This window comes from Schistocerca piceifrons, chromosome 8 (assembly GCF_021461385.2).
Source record: "Schistocerca piceifrons isolate TAMUIC-IGC-003096 chromosome 8, iqSchPice1.1, whole genome shotgun sequence".
NCBI classification, from domain to species: Eukaryota; Metazoa; Arthropoda; class Insecta; order Orthoptera; family Acrididae; genus Schistocerca; species Schistocerca piceifrons.
In genome coordinates, this window is record NC_060145.1 from 435,053,133 (window position 1) to 435,077,980 (window position 24,848).

The 24,848-nt window shown below is 53.1% G+C and overlaps 62 non-coding genes across 62 annotated transcripts; 17 read left to right on the forward strand and 45 right to left on the reverse strand.

The window, feature by feature from the left end:
- Nucleotides 1–26: 26 nt before the first annotated feature.
- Nucleotides 27–98, reverse strand: Trnad-guc. The gene has a single exon. It is a non-coding gene; the product is annotated as a tRNA-Asp (tRNA).
- Nucleotides 99–205: 107 nt separating this feature from the next.
- Nucleotides 206–297, reverse strand: Trnai-uau. Its single transcript is given in 2 exon segments — nucleotides 206–241; nucleotides 260–297. It is a non-coding gene; the product is annotated as a tRNA-Ile (tRNA).
- A 378-nt stretch (nucleotides 298–675) lies between these two features.
- Trnar-acg lies at nucleotides 676–748 on the forward strand. Its single transcript has one exon. It is a non-coding gene; the product is annotated as a tRNA-Arg (tRNA).
- A 604-nt stretch (nucleotides 749–1,352) lies between these two features.
- On the reverse strand, nucleotides 1,353–1,424 carry Trnad-guc. Its single transcript has one exon. It is a non-coding gene; the product is annotated as a tRNA-Asp (tRNA).
- A 107-nt stretch (nucleotides 1,425–1,531) lies between these two features.
- Nucleotides 1,532–1,603, reverse strand: Trnad-guc. Its single transcript has one exon. It is a non-coding gene; the product is annotated as a tRNA-Asp (tRNA).
- A 107-nt stretch (nucleotides 1,604–1,710) lies between these two features.
- Trnai-uau lies at nucleotides 1,711–1,802 on the reverse strand. The gene is given in 2 exon segments: nucleotides 1,711–1,746; nucleotides 1,765–1,802. It is a non-coding gene; the product is annotated as a tRNA-Ile (tRNA).
- Nucleotides 1,803–2,180: 378 nt separating this feature from the next.
- Nucleotides 2,181–2,253, forward strand: Trnar-acg. The gene has a single exon. It is a non-coding gene; the product is annotated as a tRNA-Arg (tRNA).
- Nucleotides 2,254–2,857: 604 nt separating this feature from the next.
- Nucleotides 2,858–2,929, reverse strand: Trnad-guc. Its single transcript has one exon. It is a non-coding gene; the product is annotated as a tRNA-Asp (tRNA).
- Nucleotides 2,930–3,036: 107 nt separating this feature from the next.
- Trnad-guc lies at nucleotides 3,037–3,108 on the reverse strand. The gene has a single exon. It is a non-coding gene; the product is annotated as a tRNA-Asp (tRNA).
- Nucleotides 3,109–3,215: 107 nt separating this feature from the next.
- Trnai-uau lies at nucleotides 3,216–3,307 on the reverse strand. Its single transcript is given in 2 exon segments — nucleotides 3,216–3,251; nucleotides 3,270–3,307. It is a non-coding gene; the product is annotated as a tRNA-Ile (tRNA).
- Nucleotides 3,308–3,685: 378 nt separating this feature from the next.
- On the forward strand, nucleotides 3,686–3,758 carry Trnar-acg. The gene has a single exon. It is a non-coding gene; the product is annotated as a tRNA-Arg (tRNA).
- A 604-nt stretch (nucleotides 3,759–4,362) lies between these two features.
- On the reverse strand, nucleotides 4,363–4,434 carry Trnad-guc. The gene has a single exon. It is a non-coding gene; the product is annotated as a tRNA-Asp (tRNA).
- Nucleotides 4,435–4,541: 107 nt separating this feature from the next.
- Nucleotides 4,542–4,613, reverse strand: Trnad-guc. Its single transcript has one exon. It is a non-coding gene; the product is annotated as a tRNA-Asp (tRNA).
- Nucleotides 4,614–4,720: 107 nt separating this feature from the next.
- Trnai-uau lies at nucleotides 4,721–4,812 on the reverse strand. Its single transcript is given in 2 exon segments — nucleotides 4,721–4,756; nucleotides 4,775–4,812. It is a non-coding gene; the product is annotated as a tRNA-Ile (tRNA).
- Nucleotides 4,813–5,190: 378 nt separating this feature from the next.
- Trnar-acg lies at nucleotides 5,191–5,263 on the forward strand. Its single transcript has one exon. It is a non-coding gene; the product is annotated as a tRNA-Arg (tRNA).
- A 774-nt stretch (nucleotides 5,264–6,037) lies between these two features.
- On the reverse strand, nucleotides 6,038–6,109 carry Trnad-guc. The gene has a single exon. It is a non-coding gene; the product is annotated as a tRNA-Asp (tRNA).
- A 107-nt stretch (nucleotides 6,110–6,216) lies between these two features.
- Nucleotides 6,217–6,308, reverse strand: Trnai-uau. Its single transcript is given in 2 exon segments — nucleotides 6,217–6,252; nucleotides 6,271–6,308. It is a non-coding gene; the product is annotated as a tRNA-Ile (tRNA).
- A 378-nt stretch (nucleotides 6,309–6,686) lies between these two features.
- Nucleotides 6,687–6,759, forward strand: Trnar-acg. Its single transcript has one exon. It is a non-coding gene; the product is annotated as a tRNA-Arg (tRNA).
- Nucleotides 6,760–7,363: 604 nt separating this feature from the next.
- Trnad-guc lies at nucleotides 7,364–7,435 on the reverse strand. The gene has a single exon. It is a non-coding gene; the product is annotated as a tRNA-Asp (tRNA).
- A 107-nt stretch (nucleotides 7,436–7,542) lies between these two features.
- Nucleotides 7,543–7,614, reverse strand: Trnad-guc. The gene has a single exon. It is a non-coding gene; the product is annotated as a tRNA-Asp (tRNA).
- Nucleotides 7,615–7,721: 107 nt separating this feature from the next.
- Trnai-uau lies at nucleotides 7,722–7,813 on the reverse strand. The gene is given in 2 exon segments: nucleotides 7,722–7,757; nucleotides 7,776–7,813. It is a non-coding gene; the product is annotated as a tRNA-Ile (tRNA).
- A 378-nt stretch (nucleotides 7,814–8,191) lies between these two features.
- Nucleotides 8,192–8,264, forward strand: Trnar-acg. Its single transcript has one exon. It is a non-coding gene; the product is annotated as a tRNA-Arg (tRNA).
- Nucleotides 8,265–9,038: 774 nt separating this feature from the next.
- On the reverse strand, nucleotides 9,039–9,110 carry Trnad-guc. Its single transcript has one exon. It is a non-coding gene; the product is annotated as a tRNA-Asp (tRNA).
- A 107-nt stretch (nucleotides 9,111–9,217) lies between these two features.
- On the reverse strand, nucleotides 9,218–9,309 carry Trnai-uau. The gene is given in 2 exon segments: nucleotides 9,218–9,253; nucleotides 9,272–9,309. It is a non-coding gene; the product is annotated as a tRNA-Ile (tRNA).
- Nucleotides 9,310–9,687: 378 nt separating this feature from the next.
- Nucleotides 9,688–9,760, forward strand: Trnar-acg. Its single transcript has one exon. It is a non-coding gene; the product is annotated as a tRNA-Arg (tRNA).
- Nucleotides 9,761–10,534: 774 nt separating this feature from the next.
- On the reverse strand, nucleotides 10,535–10,606 carry Trnad-guc. The gene has a single exon. It is a non-coding gene; the product is annotated as a tRNA-Asp (tRNA).
- A 107-nt stretch (nucleotides 10,607–10,713) lies between these two features.
- On the reverse strand, nucleotides 10,714–10,805 carry Trnai-uau. Its single transcript is given in 2 exon segments — nucleotides 10,714–10,749; nucleotides 10,768–10,805. It is a non-coding gene; the product is annotated as a tRNA-Ile (tRNA).
- Nucleotides 10,806–11,183: 378 nt separating this feature from the next.
- Nucleotides 11,184–11,256, forward strand: Trnar-acg. The gene has a single exon. It is a non-coding gene; the product is annotated as a tRNA-Arg (tRNA).
- Nucleotides 11,257–11,858: 602 nt separating this feature from the next.
- On the reverse strand, nucleotides 11,859–11,932 carry Trnad-guc. The gene has a single exon. It is a non-coding gene; the product is annotated as a tRNA-Asp (tRNA).
- A 107-nt stretch (nucleotides 11,933–12,039) lies between these two features.
- Trnad-guc lies at nucleotides 12,040–12,111 on the reverse strand. Its single transcript has one exon. It is a non-coding gene; the product is annotated as a tRNA-Asp (tRNA).
- Nucleotides 12,112–12,218: 107 nt separating this feature from the next.
- On the reverse strand, nucleotides 12,219–12,310 carry Trnai-uau. The gene is given in 2 exon segments: nucleotides 12,219–12,254; nucleotides 12,273–12,310. It is a non-coding gene; the product is annotated as a tRNA-Ile (tRNA).
- A 378-nt stretch (nucleotides 12,311–12,688) lies between these two features.
- Trnar-acg lies at nucleotides 12,689–12,761 on the forward strand. The gene has a single exon. It is a non-coding gene; the product is annotated as a tRNA-Arg (tRNA).
- A 774-nt stretch (nucleotides 12,762–13,535) lies between these two features.
- On the reverse strand, nucleotides 13,536–13,607 carry Trnad-guc. The gene has a single exon. It is a non-coding gene; the product is annotated as a tRNA-Asp (tRNA).
- A 107-nt stretch (nucleotides 13,608–13,714) lies between these two features.
- On the reverse strand, nucleotides 13,715–13,806 carry Trnai-uau. The gene is given in 2 exon segments: nucleotides 13,715–13,750; nucleotides 13,769–13,806. It is a non-coding gene; the product is annotated as a tRNA-Ile (tRNA).
- A 378-nt stretch (nucleotides 13,807–14,184) lies between these two features.
- Trnar-acg lies at nucleotides 14,185–14,257 on the forward strand. The gene has a single exon. It is a non-coding gene; the product is annotated as a tRNA-Arg (tRNA).
- Nucleotides 14,258–14,861: 604 nt separating this feature from the next.
- On the reverse strand, nucleotides 14,862–14,933 carry Trnad-guc. The gene has a single exon. It is a non-coding gene; the product is annotated as a tRNA-Asp (tRNA).
- A 107-nt stretch (nucleotides 14,934–15,040) lies between these two features.
- Trnad-guc lies at nucleotides 15,041–15,112 on the reverse strand. The gene has a single exon. It is a non-coding gene; the product is annotated as a tRNA-Asp (tRNA).
- Nucleotides 15,113–15,219: 107 nt separating this feature from the next.
- Trnai-uau lies at nucleotides 15,220–15,311 on the reverse strand. The gene is given in 2 exon segments: nucleotides 15,220–15,255; nucleotides 15,274–15,311. It is a non-coding gene; the product is annotated as a tRNA-Ile (tRNA).
- A 378-nt stretch (nucleotides 15,312–15,689) lies between these two features.
- Nucleotides 15,690–15,762, forward strand: Trnar-acg. The gene has a single exon. It is a non-coding gene; the product is annotated as a tRNA-Arg (tRNA).
- A 604-nt stretch (nucleotides 15,763–16,366) lies between these two features.
- On the reverse strand, nucleotides 16,367–16,438 carry Trnad-guc. The gene has a single exon. It is a non-coding gene; the product is annotated as a tRNA-Asp (tRNA).
- Nucleotides 16,439–16,545: 107 nt separating this feature from the next.
- On the reverse strand, nucleotides 16,546–16,617 carry Trnad-guc. The gene has a single exon. It is a non-coding gene; the product is annotated as a tRNA-Asp (tRNA).
- A 107-nt stretch (nucleotides 16,618–16,724) lies between these two features.
- Nucleotides 16,725–16,816, reverse strand: Trnai-uau. The gene is given in 2 exon segments: nucleotides 16,725–16,760; nucleotides 16,779–16,816. It is a non-coding gene; the product is annotated as a tRNA-Ile (tRNA).
- Nucleotides 16,817–17,194: 378 nt separating this feature from the next.
- Trnar-acg lies at nucleotides 17,195–17,267 on the forward strand. Its single transcript has one exon. It is a non-coding gene; the product is annotated as a tRNA-Arg (tRNA).
- Nucleotides 17,268–18,041: 774 nt separating this feature from the next.
- On the reverse strand, nucleotides 18,042–18,113 carry Trnad-guc. The gene has a single exon. It is a non-coding gene; the product is annotated as a tRNA-Asp (tRNA).
- A 107-nt stretch (nucleotides 18,114–18,220) lies between these two features.
- Trnai-uau lies at nucleotides 18,221–18,312 on the reverse strand. Its single transcript is given in 2 exon segments — nucleotides 18,221–18,256; nucleotides 18,275–18,312. It is a non-coding gene; the product is annotated as a tRNA-Ile (tRNA).
- Nucleotides 18,313–18,690: 378 nt separating this feature from the next.
- Nucleotides 18,691–18,763, forward strand: Trnar-acg. The gene has a single exon. It is a non-coding gene; the product is annotated as a tRNA-Arg (tRNA).
- Nucleotides 18,764–19,367: 604 nt separating this feature from the next.
- Trnad-guc lies at nucleotides 19,368–19,439 on the reverse strand. Its single transcript has one exon. It is a non-coding gene; the product is annotated as a tRNA-Asp (tRNA).
- Nucleotides 19,440–19,546: 107 nt separating this feature from the next.
- On the reverse strand, nucleotides 19,547–19,618 carry Trnad-guc. Its single transcript has one exon. It is a non-coding gene; the product is annotated as a tRNA-Asp (tRNA).
- A 107-nt stretch (nucleotides 19,619–19,725) lies between these two features.
- Nucleotides 19,726–19,817, reverse strand: Trnai-uau. The gene is given in 2 exon segments: nucleotides 19,726–19,761; nucleotides 19,780–19,817. It is a non-coding gene; the product is annotated as a tRNA-Ile (tRNA).
- A 378-nt stretch (nucleotides 19,818–20,195) lies between these two features.
- Nucleotides 20,196–20,268, forward strand: Trnar-acg. The gene has a single exon. It is a non-coding gene; the product is annotated as a tRNA-Arg (tRNA).
- Nucleotides 20,269–20,872: 604 nt separating this feature from the next.
- Trnad-guc lies at nucleotides 20,873–20,944 on the reverse strand. Its single transcript has one exon. It is a non-coding gene; the product is annotated as a tRNA-Asp (tRNA).
- A 107-nt stretch (nucleotides 20,945–21,051) lies between these two features.
- Nucleotides 21,052–21,123, reverse strand: Trnad-guc. The gene has a single exon. It is a non-coding gene; the product is annotated as a tRNA-Asp (tRNA).
- Nucleotides 21,124–21,230: 107 nt separating this feature from the next.
- Nucleotides 21,231–21,322, reverse strand: Trnai-uau. The gene is given in 2 exon segments: nucleotides 21,231–21,266; nucleotides 21,285–21,322. It is a non-coding gene; the product is annotated as a tRNA-Ile (tRNA).
- Nucleotides 21,323–21,700: 378 nt separating this feature from the next.
- On the forward strand, nucleotides 21,701–21,773 carry Trnar-acg. Its single transcript has one exon. It is a non-coding gene; the product is annotated as a tRNA-Arg (tRNA).
- Nucleotides 21,774–22,377: 604 nt separating this feature from the next.
- Nucleotides 22,378–22,449, reverse strand: Trnad-guc. The gene has a single exon. It is a non-coding gene; the product is annotated as a tRNA-Asp (tRNA).
- A 107-nt stretch (nucleotides 22,450–22,556) lies between these two features.
- Nucleotides 22,557–22,628, reverse strand: Trnad-guc. The gene has a single exon. It is a non-coding gene; the product is annotated as a tRNA-Asp (tRNA).
- A 107-nt stretch (nucleotides 22,629–22,735) lies between these two features.
- Nucleotides 22,736–22,827, reverse strand: Trnai-uau. Its single transcript is given in 2 exon segments — nucleotides 22,736–22,771; nucleotides 22,790–22,827. It is a non-coding gene; the product is annotated as a tRNA-Ile (tRNA).
- A 378-nt stretch (nucleotides 22,828–23,205) lies between these two features.
- Trnar-acg lies at nucleotides 23,206–23,278 on the forward strand. Its single transcript has one exon. It is a non-coding gene; the product is annotated as a tRNA-Arg (tRNA).
- A 604-nt stretch (nucleotides 23,279–23,882) lies between these two features.
- Nucleotides 23,883–23,954, reverse strand: Trnad-guc. Its single transcript has one exon. It is a non-coding gene; the product is annotated as a tRNA-Asp (tRNA).
- Nucleotides 23,955–24,061: 107 nt separating this feature from the next.
- On the reverse strand, nucleotides 24,062–24,133 carry Trnad-guc. Its single transcript has one exon. It is a non-coding gene; the product is annotated as a tRNA-Asp (tRNA).
- Nucleotides 24,134–24,240: 107 nt separating this feature from the next.
- Trnai-uau lies at nucleotides 24,241–24,332 on the reverse strand. Its single transcript is given in 2 exon segments — nucleotides 24,241–24,276; nucleotides 24,295–24,332. It is a non-coding gene; the product is annotated as a tRNA-Ile (tRNA).
- A 378-nt stretch (nucleotides 24,333–24,710) lies between these two features.
- On the forward strand, nucleotides 24,711–24,783 carry Trnar-acg. The gene has a single exon. It is a non-coding gene; the product is annotated as a tRNA-Arg (tRNA).
- Nucleotides 24,784–24,848: the final 65 nt, after the last annotated feature.

Genomic DNA, 24,848 nt, shown 5'->3' on the forward strand with positions numbered 1-24,848 from the left:
GAGCAGCAATTAAAAATCGGATGTGCCTCCCCGGCGGGGAATCGAACCCCGGTCTCCCGCGTGACAGGCGGGGATACTGACCACTATACTACCGAGGAAGACGCAGCTAGCGTCTCGAATGCACAATTATGTTACTCAAATAGCTGATACATCTCAAACCTAGCCTCCTGTTGCTGTCAGAGACAGCTGCTAAGAAATAAAAGTATGCCCCAGGTGAGGCTCGAACTCACAACCCCGGCATTGCTCACGGCTACTGCCTTATAAGTACCGTGCGCTAACCAATTGCGCCACTGGGGCTACAACAGAGTGCTTTCAGTTAGCGGTATTCACTTTGCTGCAATCCAGTGGTGGCCACAGAAACATACGATCGCCACCTGATGCCATACTGCGACTTTGGCACCTGACTACCAATGCTTCGTGCTATTCTTGTTTCATATGCTACGCTTACATGCACATCAACCGGCTCTCGTCGTCGAGAAAACGTGGGAAAACGCGCGCCTTGACTTCTACTACCTGTCGAACAGCGAGAGCAGATGCGTGGCAAGCTCTAAGCTCTGCAGGCGCACTGCGGCCACGCAGCTGCACGAAAGGTACCTTCCTTGGGAGCTTGCTCAGCCATGGAGAACACGTTTCTTAGCGAATTGCACTTGTCTCGTAGAAAGAAATGCTGCCACTGGCCCTGTGGCGCAACGGATAACGCGTCTGACTACGGATCAGAAGATTCCAGGTTCGAATCCTGGCAGGGTCGGCGTTTTGTTAGTTGCCGACGCGTAGCTGGGCAGTGGATTTCGTATGTCGCCGCACCGTGGAGTGCTTTGTTGCTCCTGTGCATCTCGCAGCTGCATGTCGAGTCGATCGTGGTAAATATCGCTGCCTGCAAGCGTCAGCGTAGCGTCAGTCGAGCAAAGTCGAGACAAGTCAAGCTGAGAGCTGTAGGAGATGATACGCAATTAAATACAGGCGTGTGAAAGCGACGCAGACAACACTTTCCAAGTGTCCCACGTCACGTGGCGAAGAGCCGGCGCAACCCCAGGCAGCAGAGTGGCGCAGTGGAAGCGTGCTGGGCCCATAACCCAGAGGTCCGTGGATCGAAACCACGCTCTGCTAAAATTATTTCTTTTGCGGACTGTGCCGAGCTCGATTATTTCGCCCACAGCGTCGGCTGGGGTGCTTTGATACAGCGTTAACAGCATACCCCGCAGTTCTGAAATGTGAAGAATGCGAGAACCACTTCCTAAGTTGTAGCATTTTTTAAGATTTTGCGCCAACTACACTCCACGATCGCAAAGTTAATGCTCTTACGACCCACATACGCGCAACACTCGAACAGGGTTGTGAGATAAAAATCGCATCTCCCCGGCGGGGAATCGAACCCCGGTCTCCCGCGTGACAGGCGGGGATACTAACCACTATACTACCGAGGATGCGGTGTAGACAGGTGCCTGTGTGCGAGAGATATGGTGCTAGTAGCCGCAAACGACCTACACTAAGTTCGGCGAGTGATAGAGCAGCAATTAAAAATCGGATGTGCCTCCCCGGCGGGGAATCGAACCCCGGTCTCCCGCGTGACAGGCGGGGATACTAACCACTATACTACCGAGGAAGACGCAGCTAGCGTCTCGAATGCACAATTATGTTACTCAAATAGCTGATACATCTCAAACCTAGCCTCCTGTTGCTGTCAGAGACAGCTGCTAAGAAATAAAAGTATGCCCCAGGTGAGGCTCGAACTCACAACCCCGGCATTGCTCACGGCTACTGCCTTATAAGTACCGTGCGCTAACCAATTGCGCCACTGGGGCTACAACAGAGTGCTTTCAGTTAGCGGTATTCACTTTGCTGCAATCCAGTGGTGGCCACAGAAACATACGATCGCCACCTGATGCCATACTGCGACTTTGGCACCTGACTACCAATGCTTCGTGCTATTCTTGTTTCATATGCTACGCTTACATGCACATCAACCGGCTCTCGTCGTCGAGAAAACGTGGGAAAACGCGCGCCTTGCCTTCTGCTACCTGTCGAACAGCGAGAGCAGATGCGTGGCAAGCTCTAAGCTCTGCAGGCGCACTGCGGCCACGCAGCTGCACGAAAGGTACCTTCCTTGGGAGCTTGCTCAGCCATGGAGAACACGTTTCTTAGCGAATTGCACTTGTCTCGTAGAAAGAAATGCTGCCACTGGCCCTGTGGCGCAACGGATAACGCGTCTGACTACGGATCAGAAGATTCCAGGTTCGAATCCTGGCAGGGTCGGCGTTTTGTTAGTTGCCGACGCGTAGCTGGGCAGTGGATTTCGTATGTCGCCGCACCGTGGAGTGCTTTGTTGCTCCTGTGCATCTCGCAGCTGCATGTCGAGTCGATCGTGGTAAATATCGCTGCCTGCAAGCGTCAGCGTAGCGTCAGTCGAGCAAAGTCGAGACAAGTCAAGCTGAGAGCTGTAGGAGATGATACGCAATTAAATACAGGCGTGTGAAAGCGACGCAGACAACACTTTCCAAGTGTCCCACGTCACGTGGCGAAGAGCCGGTGCAACCCCAGGCAGCAGAGTGGCGCAGTGGAAGCGTGCTGGGCCCATAACCCAGAGGTCCGTGGATCGAAACCACGCTCTGCTAAAATTATTTCTTTTGCGGACTGTGCCGAGCTCGATTATTACGCCCACAGCGTCGGCTGGAGTGCTTTGATACAGCGTTAACAGCATACCCCGCAGTTCTGAAATGTGAAGAATGCGAGAACCACTTCCTAAGTTGTAGCATTTTTTAAGATTTTGCGCCAACTACACTCCACGATCGCAAAGTTAATGCTCTTACGACCCACATACGCGCAACACTCGAACAGGGTTGTGAGATAAAAATCGCATCTCCCCGGAGGGGAATCGAACCCCGGTCTCCCGCGTGACAGGCGGGGATACTAACCACTATACTACCGAGGATGCGCTGTAGACAGGTGCCTGTGTGCGAGAGATATGGTGCTAGTAGCCGCAAACGACCTACACTAAGTTCGGCGAGTGATAGAGCAGCAATTAAAAATCGGATGTGCCTCCCCGGCGGGGAATCGAACCCCGGTCTCCCGCGTGACAGGCGGGGATACTGACCACTATACTACCGAGGAAGACGCAGCTAGCGTCTCGAATGCACAATTATGTTACTCAAATAGCTGATACATCTCAAACCTAGCCTCCTGTTGCTGTCAGAGACAGCTGCTAAGAAATAAAAGTATGCCCCAGGTGAGGCTCGAACTCACAACCCCGGCATTGCTCACGGCTACTGCCTTATAAGTACCGTGCGCTAACCAATTGCGCCACTGGGGCTACAACAGAGTGCTTTCAGTTAGCGGTATTCACTTTGCTGCAATCCAGTGGTGGCCACAGAAACATACGATCGCCACCTGATGCCATACTGCGACTTTGGCACCTGACTACCAATGCTTCGTGCTATTCTTGTTTCATATGCTACGCTTACATGCACATCAACCGGCTCTCGTCGTCGAGAAAACGTGGGAAAACGCGCGCCTTGACTTCTACTACCTGTCGAACAGCGAGAGCAGATGCGTGGCAAGCTCTAAGCTCTGCAGGCGCACTGCGGCCACGCAGCTGCACGAAAGGTACCTTCCTTGGGAGCTTGCTCAGCCATGGAGAACACGTTTCTTAGCGAATTGCACTTGTCTCGTAGAAAGAAATGCTGCCACTGGCCCTGTGGCGCAACGGATAACGCGTCTGACTACGGATCAGAAGATTCCAGGTTCGAATCCTGGCAGGGTCGGCGTTTTGTTAGTTGCCGACGCGTAGCTGGGCAGTGGATTTCGTATGTCGCCGCACCGTGGAGTGCTTTGTTGCTCCTGTGCATCTCGCAGCTGCATGTCGAGTCGATCGTGGTAAATATCGCTGCCTGCAAGCGTCAGCGTAGCGTCAGTCGAGCAAAGTCGAGACAAGTCAAGCTGAGAGCTGTAGGAGATGATACGCAATTAAATACAGGCGTGTGAAAGCGACGCAGACAACACTTTCCAAGTGTCCCACGTCACGTGGCGAAGAGCCGGCGCAACCCCAGGCAGCAGAGTGGCGCAGTGGAAGCGTGCTGGGCCCATAACCCAGAGGTCCGTGGATCGAAACCACGCTCTGCTAAAATTATTTCTTTTGCGGACTGTGCCGAGCTCGATTATTTCGCCCACAGCGTCGGCTGGGGTGCTTTGATACAGCGTTAACAGCATACCCCGCAGTTCTGAAATGTGAAGAATGCGAGAACCACTTCCTAAGTTGTAGCATTTTTTAAGATTTTGCGCCAACTACACTCCACGATCGCAAAGTTAATGCTCTTACGACCCACATACGCGCAACACTCGAACAGGGTTGTGAGATAAAAATCGCATCTCCCCGGCGGGGAATCGAACCCCGGTCTCCCGCGTGACAGGCGGGGATACTAACCACTATACTACCGAGGATGCGGTGTAGACAGGTGCCTGTGTGCGAGAGATATGGTGCTAGTAGCCGCAAACGACCTACACTAAGTTCGGCGAGTGATAGAGCAGCAATTAAAAATCGGATGTGCCTCCCCGGCGGGGAATCGAACCCCGGTCTCCCGCGTGACAGGCGGGGATACTAACCACTATACTACCGAGGAAGACGCAGCTAGCGTCTCGAATGCACAATTATGTTACTCAAATAGCTGATACATCTCAAACCTAGCCTCCTGTTGCTGTCAGAGACAGCTGCTAAGAAATAAAAGTATGCCCCAGGTGAGGCTCGAACTCACAACCCCGGCATTGCTCACGGCTACTGCCTTATAAGTACCGTGCGCTAACCAATTGCGCCACTAGGGCTACAACAGAGTGCTTTCAGTTAGCGGTATTCACTTTGCTGCAATCCAGTGGTGGCCACAGAAACATACGATCGCCACCTGATGCCATACTGCGACTTTGGCACCTGACTACCAATGCTTCGTGCTATTCTTGTTTCATATGCTACGCTTACATGCACATCAACCGGCTCTCGTCGTCGAGAAAACGTGGGAAAACGCGCGCCTTGCCTTCTGCTACCTGTCGAACAGCGAGAGCAGATGCGTGGCAAGCTCTAAGCTCTGCAGGCGCACTGCGGCCACGCAGCTGCACGAAAGGTACCTTCCTTGGGAGCTTGCTCAGCCATGGAGAACACGTTTCTTAGCGAATTGCACTTGTCTCGTAGAAAGAAATGCTGCCACTGGCCCTGTGGCGCAACGGATAACGCGTCTGACTACGGATCAGAAGATTCCAGGTTCGAATCCTGGCAGGGTCGGCGTTTTGTTAGTTGCCGACGCGTAGCTGGGCAGTGGATTTCGTATGTCGCCGCACCGTGGAGTGCTTTGTTGCTCCTGTGCATCTCGCAGCTGCATGTCGAGTCGATCGTGGTAAATATCGCTGCCTGCAAGCGTCAGCGTAGCGTCAGTCGAGCAAAGTCGAGACAAGTCAAGCTGAGAGCTGTAGGAGATGATACGCAATTAAATACAGGCGTGTGAAAGCGACGCAGACAACACTTTCCAAGTGTCCCACGTCACGTGGCGAAGAGCCGGCGCAACCCCAGGCAGCAGAGTGGCGCAGTGGAAGCGTGCTGGGCCCATAACCCAGAGGTCCGTGGATCGAAACCACGCTCTGCTAAAATTATTTCTTTTGCGGACTGTGCCGAGCTCGATTATTACGCCCACAGCGTCGGCTGGGGTGCTTTGATACAGCGTTAACAGCATACCCCGCAGTTCTGAAATGTGAAGAATGCGAGAACCACTTCCTAAGTTGTAGCATTTTTTAAGATTTTGCGCCAACTACACTCCACGATCGCAAAGTTAATGCTCTTACGACCCACATACGCGCAACACTCGAACAGGGTTGTGAGATAAAAATCGCATCTCCCCGGCGGGGAATCGAACCCCGGTCTCCCGCGTGGATACTAACCACTATACTACCGAGGATGCGCTGTAGACAGGTGCCTGTGTGCGAGAGATATGGTGCTAGTAGCCGCAAACGACCTACACTAAGTTCGGCGAGTGATAGAGCAGCAATTAAAAATCGGATGTGCCTCCCCGGCGGGGAATCGAACCCCGGTCTCCCGCGTGACAGGCGGGGATACTAACCACTATACTACCGAGGAAGACGCAGCTAGCGTCTCGAATGCACAATTATGTTACTCAAATAGCTGATACATCTCAAACCTAGCCTCCTGTTGCTGTCAGAGACAGCTGCTAAGAAATAAAAGTATGCCCCAGGTGAGGCTCGAACTCACAACCCCGGCATTGCTCACGGCTACTGCCTTATAAGTACCGTGCGCTAACCAATTGCGCCACTAGGGCTACAACAGAGTGCTTTCAGTTAGCGGTATTCACTTTGCTGCAATCCAGTGGTGGCCACAGAAACATACGATCGCCACCTGATGCCATACTGCGACTTTGGCACCTGACTACCAATGCTTCGTGCTATTCTTGTTTCATATGCTACGCTTACATGCACATCAACCGGCTCTCGTCGTCGAGAAAACGTGGGAAAACGCGCGCCTTGCCTTCTGCTACCTGTCGAACAGCGAGAGCAGATGCGTGGCAAGCTCTAAGCTCTGCAGGCGCACTGCGGCCACGCAGCTGCACGAAAGGTACCTTCCTTGGGAGCTTGCTCAGCCATGGAGAACACGTTTCTTAGCGAATTGCACTTGTCTCGTAGAAAGAAGTGCTGCCACTGGCCCTGTGGCGCAACGGATAACGCGTCTGACTACGGATCAGAAGATTCCAGGTTCGAATCCTGGCATGGTCGGCGTTTTGTTAGTTGCCGACGCGTAGCTGGGCAGTGGATTTCGTATGTCGCCGCACCGTGGAGTGCTTTGTTGCTCCTGTGCATCTCGCAGCTGCATGTCGAGTCGATCGTGGTAAATATCGCTGCCTGCAAGCGTCAGCGTAGCGTCAGTCGAGCAAAGTCGAGACAAGTCAAGCTGAGAGCTGTAGGAGATGATACGCAATTAAATACAGGCGTGTGAAAGCGACGCAGACAACACTTTCCAAGTGTCCCACGTCACGTGGCGAAGAGCCGGCGCAACCCCAGGCAGCAGAGTGGCGCAGTGGAAGCGTGCTGGGCCCATAACCCAGAGGTCCGTGGATCGAAACCACGCTCTGCTAAAATTATTTCTTTTGCGGACTGTGCCGAGCTCGATTATTACGCCCACAGCGTCGGCTGGGGTGCTTTGATACAGCGTTAACAGCATACCCCGCAGTTCTGAAATGTGAAGAATGCGAGAACCACTTCCTAAGTTGTAGCATTTTTTAAGATTTTGCGCCAACTACACTCCACGATCGCAAAGTTAATGCTCTTACGACCCACATACGCGCAACACTCGAACAGGGTTGTGAGATAAAAATCGCATCTCCCCGGCGGGGAATCGAACCCCGGTCTCCCGCGTGACAGGCGGGGATACTAACCACTATACTACCGAGGATGCGCTGTAGACAGGTGCCTGTGTGCGAGAGATATGGTGCTAGTAGCCGCAAACGACCTACACTAAGTTCGGCGAGTGATAGAGCAGCAATTAAAAATCGGATGTGCCTCCCCGGCGGGGAATCGAACCCCGGTCTCCCGCGTGACAGGCGGGGATACTGACCACTATACTACCGAGGAAGACGCAGCTAGCGTCTCGAATGCACAATTATGTTACTCAAATAGCTGATACATCTCAAACCTAGCCTCCTGTTGCTGTCAGAGACAGCTGCTAAGAAATAAAAGTATGCCCCAGGTGAGGCTCGAACTCACAACCCCGGCATTGCTCACGGCTACTGCCTTATAAGTACCGTGCGCTAACCAATTGCGCCACTGGGGCTACAACAGAGTGCTTTCAGTTAGCGGTATTCACTTTGCTGCAATCCAGTGGTGGCCACAGAAACATACGATCGCCACCTGATGCCATACTGCGACTTTGGCACCTGACTACCAATGCTTCGTGCTATTCTTGTTTCATATGCTACGCTTACATGCACATCAACCGGCTCTCGTCGTCGAGAAAACGTGGGAAAACGCGCGCCTTGCCTTCTGCTACCTGTCGAACAGCGAGAGCAGATGCGTGGCAAGCTCTAAGCTCTGCAGGCGCACTGCGGCCACGCAGCTGCACGAAAGGTACCTTCCTTGGGAGCTTGCTCAGCCATGGAGAACACGTTTCTTAGCGAATTGCACTTGTCTCGTAGAAAGAAATGCTGCCACTGGCCCTGTGGCGCAACGGATAACGCGTCTGACTACGGATCAGAAGATTCCAGGTTCGAATCCTGGCAGGGTCGGCGTTTTGTTAGTTGCCGACGCGTAGCTGGGCAGTGGATTTCGTATGTCGCCGCACCGTGGAGTGCTTTGTTGCTCCTGTGCATCTCGCAGCTGCATGTCGAGTCGATCGTGGTAAATATCGCTGCCTGCAAGCGTCAGCGTAGCGTCAGTCGAGCAAAGTCGAGACAAGTAAAGCTGAGAGCTGTAGGAGATGATACGCAATTAAATACAGGCGTGTGAAAGCGACGCAGACAACACTTTCCAAGTGTCCCACGTCACGTGGCGAAGAGCCGGCGCAACCCCAGGCAGCAGAGTGGCGCAGTGGAAGCGTGCTGGGCCCATAACCCAGAGGTCCGTGGATCGAAACCACGCTCTGCTAAAATTATTTCTTTTGCGGACTGTGCCGAGCTCGATTATTACGCCCACAGCGTCGGCTGGGGTGCTTTGATACAGCGTTAACAGCATACCCCGCAGTTCTGAAATGTGAAGAATGCGAGAACCACTTCCTAAGTTGTAGCATTTTTTAAGATTTTGCGCCAACTACACTCCACGATCGCAAAGTTAATGCTCTTACGACCCACATACGCGCAACACTCGAACAGGGTTGTGAGATAAAAATCGCATCTCCCCGGCGGGGAATCGAACCCCGGTCTCCCGCGTGGATACTAACCACTATACTACCGAGGATGCGCTGTAGACAGGTGCCTGTGTGCGAGAGATATGGTGCTAGTAGCCGCAAACGACCTACACTAAGTTCGGCGAGTGATAGAGCAGCAATTAAAAATCGGATGTGCCTCCCCGGCGGGGAATCGAACCCCGGTCTCCCGCGTGACAGGCGGGGATACTAACCACTATACTACCGAGGAAGACGCAGCTAGCGTCTCGAATGCACAATTATGTTACTCAAATAGCTGATACATCTCAAACCTAGCCTCCTGTTGCTGTCAGAGACAGCTGCTAAGAAATAAAAGTATGCCCCAGGTGAGGCTCGAACTCACAACCCCGGCATTGCTCACGGCTACTGCCTTATAAGTACCGTGCGCTAACCAATTGCGCCACTAGGGCTACAACAGAGTGCTTTCAGTTAGCGGTATTCACTTTGCTGCAATCCAGTGGTGGCCACAGAAACATACGATCGCCACCTGATGCCATACTGCGACTTTGGCACCTGACTACCAATGCTTCGTGCTATTCTTGTTTCATATGCTACGCTTACATGCACATCAACCGGCTCTCGTCGTCGAGAAAACGTGGGAAAACGCGCGCCTTGCCTTCTGCTACCTGTCGAACAGCGAGAGCAGATGCGTGGCAAGCTCTAAGCTCTGCAGGCGCACTGCGGCCACGCAGCTGCACGAAAGGTACCTTCCTTGGGAGCTTGCTCAGCCATGGAGAACACGTTTCTTAGCGAATTGCACTTGTCTCGTAGAAAGAAATGCTGCCACTGGCCCTGTGGCGCAACGGATAACGCGTCTGACTACGGATCAGAAGATTCCAGGTTCGAATCCTGGCAGGGTCGGCGTTTTGTTAGTTGCCGACGCGTAGCTGGGCAGTGGATTTCGTATGTCGCCGCACCGTGGAGTGCTTTGTTGCTCCTGTGCATCTCGCAGCTGCATGTCGAGTCGATCGTGGTAAATATCGCTGCCTGCAAGCGTCAGCGTAGCGTCAGTCGAGCAAAGTCGAGACAAGTCAAGCTGAGAGCTGTAGGAGATGATACGCAATTAAATACAGGCGTGTGAAAGCGACGCAGACAACACTTTCCAAGTGTCCCACGTCACGTGGCGAAGAGCCGGCGCAACCCCAGGCAGCAGAGTGGCGCAGTGGAAGCGTGCTGGGCCCATAACCCAGAGGTCCGTGGATCGAAACCACGCTCTGCTAAAATTATTTCTTTTGCGGACTGTGCCGAGCTCGATTATTACGCCCACAGCGTCGGCTGGGGTGCTTTGATACAGCGTTAACAGCATACCCCGCAGTTCTGAAATGTGAAGAATGCGAGAACCACTTCCTAAGTTGTAGCATTTTTTAAGATTTTGCGCCAACTACACTCCACGATCGCAAAGTTAATGCTCTTACGACCCACATACGCGCAACACTCGAACAGGGTTGTGAGATAAAAATCGCATCTCCCCGGCGGGGAATCGAACCCCGGTCTCCCGCGTGGATACTAACCACTATACTACCGAGGATGCGCTGTAGACAGGTGCCTGTGTGCGAGAGATATGGTGCTAGTAGCCGCAAACGACCTACACTAAGTTCGGCGAGTGATAGAGCAGCAATTAAAAATCGGATGTGCCTCCCCGGCGGGGAATCGAACCCCGGTCTCCCGCGTGACAGGCGGGGATACTAACCACTATACTACCGAGGAAGACGCAGCTAGCGTCTCGAATGCACAATTATGTTACTCAAATAGCTGATACATCTCAAACCTAGCCTCCTGTTGCTGTCAGAGACAGCTGCTAAGAAATAAAAGTATGCCCCAGGTGAGGCTCGAACTCACAACCCCGGCATTGCTCACGGCTACTGCCTTATAAGTACCGTGCGCTAACCAATTGCGCCACTGGGGCTACAACAGAGTGCTTTCAGTTAGCGGTATTCACTTTGCTGCAATCCAGTGGTGGCCACAGAAACATACGATCGCCACCTGATGCCATACTGCGACTTTGGCACCTGACTACCAATGCTTCGTGCTATTCTTGTTTCATATGCTACGCTTACATGCACATCAACCGGCTCTCGTCGTCGAGAAAACGTGGGAAAACGCGCGCCTTGCCTTCTGCTACCTGTCGAACAGCGAGAGCAGATGCGTGGCAAGCTCTAAGCTCTGCAGGCGCACTGCGGCCACGCAGCTGCACGAAAGGTACCTTCCTTGGGAGCTTGCTCAGCCATGGAGAACACGTTTCTTAGCGAATTGCACTTGTCTCGTAGAAAGAAATGCTGCCACTGGCCCTGTGGCGCAACGGATAACGCGTCTGACTACGGATCAGAAGATTCCAGGTTCGAATCCTGGCAGGGTCGGCGTTTTGTTAGTTGCCGACGCGTAGCTGGGCAGTGGATTTCGTATGTCGCCGCACCGTGGAGTGCTTTGTTGCTCCTGTGCATCTCGCAGCTGCATGTCGAGTCGATCGTGGTAAATATCGCTGCCTGCAAGCGTCAGCGTAGCGTCAGTCGAGCAAAGTCGAGACAAGTCAAGCTGAGAGCTGTAGGAGATGATACGCAATTAAATACAGGCGTGTGAAAGCGACGCAGACAACACTTTCCAAGTGTCCCACGTCACGTGGCGAAGAGCCGGCGCAACCCCAGGCAGCAGAGTGGCGCAGTGGAAGCGTGCTGGGCCCATAACCCAGAGGTCCGTGGATCGAAACCACGCTCTGCTAAAATTATTTCTTTTGCGGACTGTGCCGAGCTCGATTATTACGCCCACAGCGTCGGCTGGGGTGCTTTGATACAGCGTTAACAGCATACCCCGCAGTTCTGAAATGTGAAGAATGCGAGAACCACTTCCTAAGTTGTAGCATTTTTTAAGATTTTGCGCCAACTACACTCCACGATCGCAAAGTTAATGCTCTTACGACCCACATACGCGCAACACTCGAACAGGGTTGTGAGATAAAAACCGCATCTACCCGGCGGGGAATCGAACCCCGGTCTCCCGCGTGACAGGCGGGGATACTAACCACTATACTACCGAGGATGCGGTGTAGACAGGTGCCTGTGTGCGAGAGATATGGTGCTAGTAGCCGCAAACGACCTACACTAAGTTCGGCGAGTGATAGAGCAGCAATTAAAAATCGGATGTGCCTCCCCGGCGGGGAATCGAACCCCGGTCTCCCGCGTGACAGGCGGGGATACTAACCACTATACTACCGAGGAAGACGCAGCTAGCGTCTCGAATGCACAATTATGTTACTCAAATAGCTGATACATCTCAAACCTAGCCTCCTGTTGCTGTCAGAGACAGCTGCTAAGAAATAAAAGTATGCCCCAGGTGAGGCTCGAACTCACAACCCCGGCATTGCTCACGGCTACTGCCTTATAAGTACCGTGCGCTAACCAATTGCGCCACTAGGGCTACAACAGAGTGCTTTCAGTTAGCGGTATTCACTTTGCTGCAATCCAGTGGTGGCCACAGAAACATACGATCGCCACCTGATGCCATACTGCGACTTTGGCACCTGACTACCAATGCTTCGTGCTATTCTTGTTTCATATGCTACGCTTACATGCACATCAACCGGCTCTCGTCGTCGAGAAAACGTGGGAAAACGCGCGCCTTGCCTTCTGCTACCTGTCGAACAGCGAGAGCAGATGCGTGGCAAGCTCTAAGCTCTGCAGGCGCACTGCGGCCACGCAGCTGCACGAAAGGTACCTTCCTTGGGAGCTTGCTCAGCCATGGAGAACACGTTTCTTAGCGAATTGCACTTGTCTCGTAGAAAGAAATGCTGCTACTGGCCCTGTGGCGCAACGGATAACGCGTCTGACTACGGATCAGAAGATTCCAGGTTCGAATCCTGGCAGGGTCGGCGTTTTGTTAGTTGCTGACGCGTAGCTGGGCAGTTGATTTCGTATGTCGCCGCACCGTGGAGTGCTTTGTTGCTCCTGTGCATCTCGCAGCTGCATGTCGAGTCGATCGTGGTAAATATCGCTGCCTGCAAGCGTCAGCGTAGCGTCAGTCGAGCAAAGTCGAGACAAGTCAAGCTGAGAGCTGTAGGAGATGATACGCAATTAAATACAGGCGTGTGAAAGCGACGCAGACAACACTTTCCAAGTGTCCCACGTCACGTGGCGAAGAGCCGGCGCAACCCCAGGCAGCAGAGTGGCGCAGTGGAAGCGTGCTGGGCCCATAACCCAGAGGTCCGTGGATCGAAACCACGCTCTGCTAAAATTATTTCTTTTGCGGACTGTGCCGAGCTCGATTATTACGCCCACAGCGTCGGCTGGGGTGCTTTGATACAGCGTTAACAGCATACCCCGCAGTTCTGAAATGTGAAGAATGCGAGAACCACTTCCTAAGTTGTAGCATTTTTTAAGATTTTGCGCCAACTACACTCCACGATCGCAAAGTTAATGCTCTTACGACCCACATACGCGCAACACTCGAACAGGGTTGTGAGATAAAAATCGCATCTCCCCGGCGGGGAATCGAACCCCGGTCTCCCGCGTGGATACTAACCACTATACTACCGAGGATGCGCTGTAGACAGGTGCCTGTGTGCGAGAGATATGGTGCTAGTAGCCGCAAACGACCTACACTAAGTTCGGCGAGTGATAGAGCAGCAATTAAAAATCGGATGTGCCTCCCCGGCGGGGAATCGAACCCCGGTCTCCCGCGTGACAGGCGGGGATACTAACCACTGTACTACCGAGGAAGACGCAGCTAGCGTCTCGAATGCACAATTATGTTACTCAAATAGCTGATACATCTCAAACCTAGCCTCCTGTTGCTGTCAGAGACAGCTGCTAAGAAATAAAAGTATGCCCCAGGTGAGGCTCGAACTCACAACCCCGGCATTGCTCACGGCTACTGCCTTATAAGTACCGTGCGCTAACCAATTGCGCCACTAGGGCTACAACAGAGTGCTTTCAGTTAGCGGTATTCACTTTGCTGCAATCCAGTGGTGGCCACAGAAACATACGATCGCCACCTGATGCCATACTGCGACTTTGGCACCTGACTACCAATGCTTCGTGCTATTCTTGTTTCATATGCTACGCTTACATGCACATCAACCGGCTCTCGTCGTCGAGAAAACGTGGGAAAACGCGCGCCTTGCCTTCTGCTACCTGTCGAACAGCGAGAGCAGATGCGTGGCAAGCTCTAAGCTCTGCAGGCGCACTGCGGCCACGCAGCTGCACGAAAGGTACCTTCCTTGGGAGCTTGCTCAGCCATGGAGAACACGTTTCTTAGCGAATTGCACTTGTCTCGTAGAAAGAAATGCTGCCACTGGCCCTGTGGCGCAACGGATAACGCGTCTGACTACGGATCAGAAGATTCCAGGTTCGAATCCTGGCAGGGTCGGCGTTTTGTTAGTTGCCGACGCGTAGCTGGGCAGTGGATTTCGTATGTCGCCGCACCGTGGAGTGCTTTGTTGCTCCTGTGCATCTCGCAGCTGCATGTCGAGTCGATCGTGGTAAATATCGCTGCCTGCAAGCGTCAGCGTAGCGTCAGTCGAGCAAAGTCGAGACAAGTCAAGCTGAGAGCTGTAGGAGATGATACGCAATTAAATACAGGCGTGTGAAAGCGACGCAGACAACACTTTCCAAGTGTCCCACGTCACGTGGCGAAGAGCCGGCGCAACCCCAGGCAGCAGAGTGGCGCAGTGGAAGCGTGCTGGGCCCATAACCCAGAGGTCCGTGGATCGAAACCACGCTCTGCTAAAATTATTTCTTTTGCGGACTGTGCCGAGCTCGATTATTACGCCCACAGCGTCGGCTGGGGTGCTTTGATACAGCGCTAACAGCATTCCCCGCAGTTCTGAAATGTGAAGAATGCGAGAACCACTTCCTAAGTTGTAGCATTTTTTAAGATTTTGCGCCAACTACACTCCACGATCGCAAAGTTAATGCTCTTACGACCCACATACGCGCAACACTCGAACAGGGTTGTGAGATAAAAATCGCATCTCCCCGGAGGGGAATCGAACCCCGGTCTCCCGCGTGACAGGCGGGGATACTAACCACTATACTACCGAGGATGCGGTGTAGACAGGTGCCTGTGTGCGAGAGATATGGTGCTAGTAGCCGCAAACGACCTACACTAAGTTCGGCGAGTGATAGAGCAGCAATTAAAAATCGGATGTGCCTCCCCGGCGGGGAATCGAACCCCGGTCTCCCGCGTGACAGGCGGGGATACTAACCACTATACTACCGAGGAAGACGCAGCTAGCGTCTCGAATGCACAATTATGTTACTCAAATAGCTGATACATCTCAAACCTAGCCTCCTGTTGCTGTCAGAGACAGCTGCTAAGAAATAAAAGTATGCCCCAGGTGAGGCTCGAACTCACAACCCCGGCATTGCTCACGGCTACTGCCTTATAAGTACCGTGCGCTAACCAATTGCGCCACTGGGGCTACAACAGAGTGCTTTCAGTTAGCGGTATTCACTTTGCTGCAATCCAGTGGTGGCCACAGAAACATACGATCGCCACCTGATGCCATACTGCGACTTTGGCACCTGACTACCAATGCTTCGTGCTATTCTTGTTTCATATGCTACGCTTACATGCACATCAACCGGCTCTCGTCGTCGAGAAAACGTGGGAAAACGCGCGCCTTGCCTTCTGCTACCTGTCGAACAGCGAGAGCAGATGCGTGGCAAGCTCTAAGCTCTGCAGGCGCACTGCGGCCACGCAGCTGCACGAAAGGTACCTTCCTTGGGAGCTTGCTCAGCCATGGAGAACACGTTTCTTAGCGAATTGCACTTGTCTCGTAGAAAGAAATGCTGCCACTGGCCCTGTGGCGCAACGGATAACGCGTATGACTACGGATCAGAAGATTCCAGGATCGAATCCTGGCAGGGTCGGCGTTTTGTTAGTTGCCGACGCGTAGCTGGGCAGTGGATTTCGTATGTCGCCGCACCGTGGAGTGCTTTGTTGCTCCTGTGCATCTCGCAGCTGCATGTCGAGTCGATCGTGGTAAATATCGCTGCCTGCAAGCGTCAGCGTAGCGTCAGTCGAGCAAAGTCGAGACAAGTCAAGCTGAGAGCTGTAGGAGATGATACGCAATTAAATACAGGCGTGTGAAAGCGACGCAGACAACACTTTCCAAGTGTCCCACGTCACGTGGCGAAGAGCCGGCGCAACCCCAGGCAGCAGAGTGGCGCAGTGGAAGCGTGCTGGGCCCATAACCCAGAGGTCCGTGGATCGAAACCACGCTCTGCTAAAATTATTTCTTTTGCGGACTGTGCCGAGCTCGATTATTACGCCCACAGCGTCGGCTGGGGTGCTTTGATACAGCGTTAACAGCATACCCCGCAGTTCTGAAATGTGAAGAATGCGAGAACCACTTCCTAAGTTGTAGCATTTTTTAAGATTTTGCGCCAACTACACTCCACGATCGCAAAGTTAATGCTCTTACGACCCACATACGCGCAACACTCGAACAGGGTTGTGAGATAAAAATCGCATCTCCCCGGCGGGGAATCGAACCCCGGTCTCCCGCGTGACAGGCGTGGATACTAACCACTATACTACCGAGGATGCGCTGTAGACAGGTGCCTGTGTGCGAGAGATATGGTGCTAGTAGCCGCAAACGACCTACACTAAGTTCGGCGAGTGATAGAGCAGCAATTAAAAATCGGATGTGCCTCCCCGGCGGGGAATCGAACCCCGGTCTCCCGCGTGACAGGCGGGGATACTGACCACTATACTACCGAGGAAGACGCAGCTAGCGTCTCGAATGCACAATTATGTTACTCAAATAGCTGATACATCTCAAACCTAGCCTCCTGTTGCTGTCAGAGACAGCTGCTAAGAAATAAAAGTATGCCCCAGGTGAGGCTCGAACTCACAACCCCGGCATTGCTCACGGCTACTGCCTTATAAGTACCGTGCGCTAACCAATTGCGCCACTGGGGCTACAACAGAGTGCTTTCAGTTAGCGGTATTCACTTTGCTGCAATCCAGTGGTGGCCACAGAAACATACGATCGCCACCTGATGCCATACTGCGACTTTGGCACCTGACTACCAATGCTTCGTGCTATTCTTGTTTCATATGCTACGCTTACATGCACATCAACCGGCTCTCGTCGTCGAGAAAACGTGGGAAAACGCGCGCCTTGCCTTCTGCTACCTGTCGAACAGCGAGAGCAGATGCGTGGCAAGCTCTAAGCTCTGCAGGCGCACTGCGGCCACGCAGCTGCACGAAAGGTACCTTCCTTGGGAGCTTGCTCAGCCATGGAGAACACGTTTCTTAGCGAATTGCACTTGTCTCGTAGAAAGAAATGCTGCCACTGGCCCTGTGGCGCAACGGATAACGCGTCTGACTACGGATCAGAAGATTCCAGGTTCGAATCCTGGCAGGGTCGGCGTTTTGTTAGTTGCCGACGCGTAGCTGGGCAGTGGATTTCGTATGTCGCCGCACCGTGGAGTGCTTTGTTGCTCCTGTGCATCTCGCAGCTGCATGTCGAGTCGATCGTGGTAAATATCGCTGCCTGCAAGCGTCAGCGTAGCGTCAGTCGAGCAAAGTCGAGACAAGTCAAGCTGAGAGCTGTAGGAGATGATACGCAATTAAATACAGGCGTGTGAAAGCGACGCAGACAACACTTTCCAAGTGTCCCACGTCACGTGGCGAAGAGCCGGCGCAACCCCAGGCAGCAGAGTGGCGCAGTGGAAGCGTGCTGGGCCCATAACCCAGAGGTCCGTGGATCGAAACCACGCTCTGCTAAAATTATTTCTTTTGCGGACTGTGCCGAGCTCGATTATTACGCCCACAGCGTCGGCTGGGGTGCTTTGATACAGCGTTAACAGCATACCCCGCAGTTCTGAAATGTGAAGAATGCGAGAACCACTTCCTAAGTTGTAGCATTTTTTAAGATTTTGCGCCAACTACACTCCACGATCGCAAAGTTAATGCTCTTACGACCCACATACGCGCAACACTCGAACAGGGTTGTGAGATAAAAATCGCATCTCCCCGGCGGGGAATCGAACCCCGGTCTCCCGCGTGGATACTAACCACTATACTACCGAGGATGCGCTGTAGACAGGTGCCTGTGTGCGAGAGATATGGTGCTAGTAGCCGCAAACGACCTACACTAAGTTCGGCGAGTGATAGAGCAGCAATTAAAAATCGGATGTGCCTCCCCGGCGGGGAATCGAACCCCGGTCTCCCGCGTGACAGGCGGGGATACTAACCACTGTACTACCGAGGAAGACGCAGCTAGCGTCTCGAATGCACAATTATGTTACTCAAATAGCTGATACATCTCAAACCTAGCCTCCTGTTGCTGTCAGAGACAGCTGCTAAGAAATAAAAGTATGCCCCAGGTGAGGCTCGAACTCACAACCCCGGCATTGCTCACGGCTACTGCCTTATAAGTACCGTGCGCTAACCAATTGCGCCACTAGGGCTACAACAGAGTGCTTTCAGTTAGCGGTATTCACTTTGCTGCAATCCAGTGGTGGCCACAGAAACATACGATCGCCACCTGATGCCATACTGCGACTTTGGCACCTGACTACCAATGCTTCGTGCTATTCTTGTTTCATATGCTACGCTTACATGCACATCAACCGGCTCTCGTCGTCGAGAAAACGTGGGAAAACGCGCGCCTTGCCTTCTGCTACCTGTCGAACAGCGAGAGCAGATGCGTGGCAAGCTCTAAGCTCTGCAGGCGCACTGCGGCCACGCAGCTGCACGAAAGGTACCTTCCTTGGGAGCTTGCTCAGCCATGGAGAACACGTTTCTTAGCGAATTGCACTTGTCTCGTAGAAAGAAATGCTGCCACTGGCCCTGTGGCGCAACGGATAACGCGTCTGACTACGGATCAGAAGATTCCAGGTTCGAATCCTGGCAGGGTCGGCGTTTTGTTAGTTGCCGACGCGTAGCTGGGCAGTGGATTTCGTATGTCGCCGCACCGTGGAGTGCTTTGTTGCTCCTGTGCATCTCGCAGCTGCATGTCGAGTCGATCGTGGTAAATATCGCTGCCTGCAAGCGTCAGCGTAGCGTCAGTCGAGCAAAGTCGAGACAAGTCAAGCTGAGAGCTGTAGGAGATGATACGCAATTAAATACAGGCGTGTGAAAGCGACGCAGACAACACTTTCCAAGTGTCCCACGTCACGTGGCGAAGAGCCGGCGCAACCCCAGGCAGCAGAGTGGCGCAGTGGAAGCGTGCTGGGCCCATAACCCAGAGGTCCGTGGATCGAAACCACGCTCTGCTAAAATTATTTCTTTTGCGGACTGTGCCGAGCTCGATTATTACGCCCACAGCGTCGGCTGGGGTGCTTTGATACAGCGCTAACAGCATTCCCCGCAGTTCTGAAATGTGAAGAATGCGAGAACCACTTCCTAAGTTGTAGCATTTTTTAAGATTTTGCGCCAACTACACTCCACGATCGCAAAGTTAATGCTCTTACGACCCACATACGCGCAACACTCGAACAGGGTTGTGAGATAAAAATCGCATCTCCCCGGAGGGGAATCGAACCCCGGTCTCCCGCGTGACAGGCGGGGATACTAACCACTATACTACCGAGGATGCGGTGTAGACAGGTGCCTGTGTGCGAGAGATATGGTGCTAGTAGCCGCAAACGACCTACACTAAGTTCGGCGAGTGATAGAGCAGCAATTAAAAATCGGATGTGCCTCCCCGGCGGGGAATCGAACCCCGGTCTCCCGCGTGACAGGCGGGGATACTAACCACTATACTACCGAGGAAGACGCAGCTAGCGTCTCGAATGCACAATTATGTTACTCAAATAGCTGATACATCTCAAACCTAGCCTCCTGTTGCTGTCAGAGACAGCTGCTAAGAAATAAAAGTATGCCCCAGGTGAGGCTCGAACTCACAACCCCGGCATTGCTCACGGCTACTGCCTTATAAGTACCGTGCGCTAACCAATTGCGCCACTGGGGCTACAACAGAGTGCTTTCAGTTAGCGGTATTCACTTTGCTGCAATCCAGTGGTGGCCACAGAAACATACGATCGCCACCTGATGCCATACTGCGACTTTGGCACCTGACTACCAATGCTTCGTGCTATTCTTGTTTCATATGCTACGCTTACATGCACATCAACCGGCTCTCGTCGTCGAGAAAACGTGGGAAAACGCGCGCCTTGCCTTCTGCTACCTGTCGAACAGCGAGAGCAGATGCGTGGCAAGCTCTAAGCTCTGCAGGCGCACTGCGGCCACGCAGCTGCACGAAAGGTACCTTCCTTGGGAGCTTGCTCAGCCATGGAGAACACGTTTCTTAGCGAATTGCACTTGTCTCGTAGAAAGAAATGCTGCCACTGGCCCTGTGGCGCAACGGATAACGCGTCTGACTACGGATCAGAAGATTCCAGGTTCGAATCCTGGCAGGGTCGGCGTTTTGTTAGTTGCCGACGCGTAGCTGGGCAGTGGATTTCGTATGTCGCCGCACCGTGGAGTGCTTTGTTGCTCCTGTGCATCTCGCAGCTGCATGTCGAGTCGATCGTGGTAAATATCGCTGCCTGCAAGCGTCAGCGTAGCGTCAGTCGAGCAAAGTCGAGACAAGTCAAGCTGAGAGCTGTAGGAGATGATACGCAATTAAATACAGGCGTGTGAAAGCGACGCAGACAACACTTTCCAAGTGTCCCACGTCACGTGGCGAAGAGCCGGCGCAACCCCAGGCAGCAGAGTGGCGCAGTGGAAGCGTGCTGGGCCCATAACCCAGAGGTCCGTGGATCGAAACCACGCTCTGCTAAAATTATTTCTTTTGCGGACTGTGCCGAGCTCGATTATTACGCCCACAGCGTCGGCTGGGGTGCTTTGATACAGCGTTAACAGCATACCCCGCAGTTCTGAAATGTGAAGAATGCGAGAACCACTTCCTAAGTTGTAGCATTTTTTAAGATTTTGCGCCAACTACACTCCACGATCGCAAAGTTAATGCTCTTACGACCCACATACGCGCAACACTCGAACAGGGTTGTGAGATAAAAATCGCATCTCCCCGGCGGGGAATCGAACCCCGGTCTCCCGCGTGACAGGCGTGGATACTAACCACTATACTACCGAGGATGCGCTGTAGACAGGTGCCTGTGTGCGAGAGATATGGTGCTAGTAGCCGCAAACGACCTACACTAAGTTCGGCGAGTGATAGAGCAGCAATTAAAAATCGGATGTGCCTCCCCGGCGGGGAATCGAACCCCGGTCTCCCGCGTGACAGGCGGGGATACTGACCACTATACTACCGAGGAAGACGCAGCTAGCGTCTCGAATGCACAATTATGTTACTCAAATAGCTGATACATCTCAAACCTAGCCTCCTGTTGCTGTCAGAGACAGCTGCTAAGAAATAAAAGTATGCCCCAGGTGAGGCTCGAACTCACAACCCCGGCATTGCTCACGGCTACTGCCTTATAAGTACCGTGCGCTAACCAATTGCGCCACTGGGGCTACAACAGAGTGCTTTCAGTTAGCGGTATTCACTTTGCTGCAATCCAGTGGTGGCCACAGAAACATACGATCGCCACCTGATGCCATACTGCGACTTTGGCACCTGACTACCAATGCTTCGTGCTATTCTTGTTTCATATGCTACGCTTACATGCACATCAACCGGCTCTCGTCGTCGAGAAAACGTGGGAAAACGCGCGCCTTGCCTTCTGCTACCTGTCGAACAGCGAGAGCAGATGCGTGGCAAGCTCTAAGCTCTGCAGGCGCACTGCGGCCACGCAGCTGCACGAAAGGTACCTTCCTTGGGAGCTTGCTCAGCCATGGAGAACACGTTTCTTAGCGAATTGCACTTGTCTCGTAGAAAGAAATGCTGCCACTGGCCCTGTGGCGCAACGGATAACGCGTCTGACTACGGATCAGAAGATTCCAGGTTCGAATCCTGGCAGGGTCGGCGTTTTGTTAGTTGCCGACGCGTAGCTGGGCAGTGGATTTCGTATGTCGCCGCACCGTGGAGTGCTTTGTTGCTCCTGTGCATCTCGCAGCTGCATGTCGAGTCGATCGTGGTAAATATCGCTGCCTGCAAGCGTCAGCGTAGCGTCAGTCGAGCAAAGTCGAGACAAGTCAAGCTGAGAGCTGTAGGAGATGATACGCAATTAAATACAGGCGTGTGAAAGCGACGCAGACAACACTTTCCAAGTGTCCCACGTCACGTGGCGAAGAGCCGGCGCAACCCCAGGCAGCAGAGTGGCGCAGTGGAAGCGTGCTGGGCCCATAACCCAGAGGTCCGTGGATCGAAACCACGCTCTGCTAAAATTATTTCTTTTGCGGACTGTGCCGAGCTCGATTATTACGCCCACAGCGTCGGCTGGGGTGCTTTGATACAGCGTTAACAGCATACCCCGCAGTTCTGAAATGTGAAGAATGCGAGAACCACTTCCTAAGTTGTAGCATTTTTTAAGATTTTGCGCCAACTACACTCCACGATCGCAAAGTTAATGCTCTTACGACCCACATACGCGCAACACTCGAACAGGGTTGTGAGATAAAAATCGCATCTCCCCGGCGGGGAATCGAACCCCGGTCTCCCGCGTGACAGGCGGGGATACTAACCACTATACTACCGAGGATGCGCTGTAGACAGGTGCCTGTGTGCGAGAGATATGGTGCTAGTAGCCGCAAACGACCTACACTAAGTTCGGCGAGTGATAGAGCAGCAATTAAAAATCGGATGTGCCTCCCCGGCGGGGAATCGAACTCCGGTCTCCCGCGTGACAGGCGGGGATACTGACCACTATACTACCGAGGAAGACGCAGCTAGCGTCTCGAATGCACAATTATGTTACTCAAATAGCTGATACATCTCAAACCTAGCCTCCTGTTGCTGTCAGAGACAGCTGCTAAGAAATAAAAGTATGCCCCAGGTGAGGCTCGAACTCACAACCCCGGCATTGCTCACGGCTACTGCCTTATAAGTACCGTGCGCTAACCAATTGCGCCACTGGGGCTACAACAGAGTGCTTTCAGTTAGCGCTATTCACTTTGCTGCAATCCAGTGGTGGCCACAGAAACATACGATCGCCACCTGATGCCATACTGCGACTTTGGCACCTGACTACCAATGCTTCGTGCTATTCTTGTTTCATATGCTACGCTTACATGCACATCAACCGGCTCTCGTCGTCGAGAAAACGTGGGAAAACGCGCGCCTTGCCTTCTGCTACCTGTCGAACAGCGAGAGCAGATGCGTGGCAAGCTCTAAGCTCTGCAGGCGCACTGCGGCCACGCAGCTGCACGAAAGGTACCTTCCTTGGGAGCTTGCTCAGCCATGGAGAACACGTTTCTTAGCGAATTGCACTTGTCTCGTAGAAAGAAATGCTGCCACTGGCCCTGTGGCGCAACGGATAACGCGTCTGACTACGGATCAGAAGATTCCAGGTTCGAATCCTGGCAGGGTCGGCGTTTTGTTAGTTGCCGACGCGTAGCTGGGCAGTGGATTTCGTATGTCGCCGCACCGTGGAGTGCTTTGTTGCTCCTGTGCATCTCGCAGCTGCATGTCGAGTCGATCGTGGTAAATATCGCTGCCTGCAAGCGTCAGCGTAGCGTCAGTCGAGCAAAGTCGAGACAAGTCAAGCTGAGAGCTGTAGGAGATGATACGCAATTAAATACAGGCGTGTGAAAGCGACGCAGACAACACTTTCCAAGTGTCCCACGTCACGTGGCGAAGAGCCGGCGCAACCCCAGGCAGCAGAGTGGCGCAGTGGAAGCGTGCTGGGCCCATAACCCAGAGGTCCGTGGATCGAAACCACGCTCTGCTAAAATTATTTCTTTTGCGGACTGTGCCGAGCTCGATTATTACGCCCACAGCGTCGGCTGGGGTGCTTTGATACAGCGTTAACAGCATACCCCGCAGTTCTGAAATGTGAAGAATGCGAGAACCACTTCCTAAGTTGTAGCATTTTTTAAGATTTTGCGCCAACTACACTCCACGATCGCAAAGTTAATGCTCTTACGACCCACATACGCGCAACACTCGAACAGGGTTGTGAGATAAAAATCGCATCTCCCCGGCGGGGAATCGAACCCCGGTCTCCCGCGTGACAGGCGGGGATACTAACCACTATACTACCGAGGATGCGCTGTAGACAGGTGCCTGTGTGCGAGAGATATGGTGCTAGTAGCCGCAAACGACCTACACTAAGTTCGGCGAGTGATAGAGCAGCAATTAAAAATCGGATGTGCCTCCCCGGCGGGGAATCGAACCCCGGTCTCCCGCGTGACAGGCGGGGATACTGACCACTATACTACCGAGGAAGACGCAGCTAGCGTCTCGAATGCACAATTATGTTACTCAAATAGCTGATACATCTCAAACCTAGCCTCCTGTTGCTGTCAGAGACAGCTGCTAAGAAATAAAAGTATGCCCCAGGTGAGGCTCGAACTCACAACCCCGGCATTGCTCACGGCTACTGCCTTATAAGTACCGTGCGCTAACCAATTGCGCCACTGGGGCTACAACAGAGTGCTTTCAGTTAGCGGTATTCACTTTGCTGCAATCCAGTGGTGGCCACAGAAACATACGATCGCCACCTGATGCCATACTGCGACTTTGGCACCTGACTACCAATGCTTCGTGCTATTCTTGTTTCATATGCTACGCTTACATGCACATCAACCGGCTCTCGTCGTCGAGAAAACGTGGGAAAACGCGCGCCTTGCCTTCTGCTACCTGTCGAACAGCGAGAGCAGATGCGTGGCAAGCTCTAAGCTCTGCAGGCGCACTGCGGCCACGCAGCTGCACGAAAGGTACCTTCCTTGGGAGCTTGCTCAGCCATGGAGAACACGTTTCTTAGCGAATTGCACTTGTCTCGTAGAAAGAAATGCTGCCACTGGCCCTGTGGCGCAACGGATAACGCGTCTGACTACGGATCAGAAGATTCCAGGTTCGAATCCTGGCAGGGGCGGCGTTTTGTTAGTTGCCGACGCGTAGCTGGGCAGTGGATTTCGTATGTCGCCGCACCGTGGAGTG